Source organism: Etheostoma cragini, chromosome 24 (genome assembly GCF_013103735.1).
Source record: "Etheostoma cragini isolate CJK2018 chromosome 24, CSU_Ecrag_1.0, whole genome shotgun sequence".
Classification (NCBI taxonomy): Eukaryota; Metazoa; Chordata; class Actinopteri; order Perciformes; family Percidae; genus Etheostoma; species Etheostoma cragini.
Genome location: NC_048430.1, coordinates 377,232 through 378,375, shown reverse-complemented (window position 1 = coordinate 378,375; position 1,144 = coordinate 377,232).

Here is a 1,144-nt window from a genome sequence, read left to right as displayed (position 1 = left end):
ATGAGGAAAACAACACCACAATATTAAGAGTTTAAGTTCAATGTGCAGACGTTACCTATTCTTCACAGACTTAACCCTCGTGTTGGCTTCCCGTTAACCACGAACTCGTCCTGCCAGGTCAAATTTGAACATCTAATTTTTGTGCTTTTCCAATGTTTTTGTCACTTTTTCCCTTCTCTTCATGCTTTTTTAAAAACCTGAGCTGGTTTAATAACAGGTTTCACACTTATTCTTGGAATTCATGGTCAACAAACCTCACTTATATCAAATTATACACGCATTTTTAGTTAAAAAGGCAGAAATTATGAGTTATTTTGACTAATAGTTAAGATCAGAGGATGTTGAGTGGATCTCAGACGGGTAGATGTCAAAGTTTTGTCCGGATACTGTTTTAAAACCATTAAAAAAAAAGAATCCAAATGCTATAAGATTAAATAAAACACCCAAAAAAGTCAATGAAAGTAATGTCTGGAATCATGCATGTTATTTTGGGACAATTTGGTTGAAAGAAATCCATATTTCTGATTTAAATCACTTTAAAACGGGTCAATTTGACCCGAGGACAACACCAGGGTTAAGCAGAGAGACAGCAGAGGGGACGAAGGAGACTTTAAATCTATATTTATATCTCTATATAGATATGCATATTTAGATATTTAGCTATTTGTTAGCAGGACGGGTGTGAGCGTTGGTTCCTGCTGTGGTCACAGCTGGCTTCATGAAACACTGAGCCCTCGCTGCACAGCTGCAGCCACGCGAGCAGAAGTGAAACAACCTGTTGCACTTTCTAATATCTGCTTCGTCTTTATTTAAAGTGCTCAGATATCATCGAATATTAAGAGACACGAGGAACAAGACGCACACGTTTCAGACTTTTATAGTTACTCACAGATCTTTTAGAAAGCATTGATTTCCAAATGAGCGCTGTAAAGTGATCTGAAGTAACCTGTCGGCAGAAAGAAAGAGAGAGACAGACAGAGAGACACAGAGACAGAGAGAGAGAGAGAGAGAGAGAGAGACAGAGAGAGACAGAGAGAGAGACACAGAAACAGAGAGAGAGAGAGAGAGAGACAGAGAGAGACAGAGAGAGACAGAGAGAGAGACACAGAAACAGAGAGAGAGACACAGAAACAGAGACAGAGAC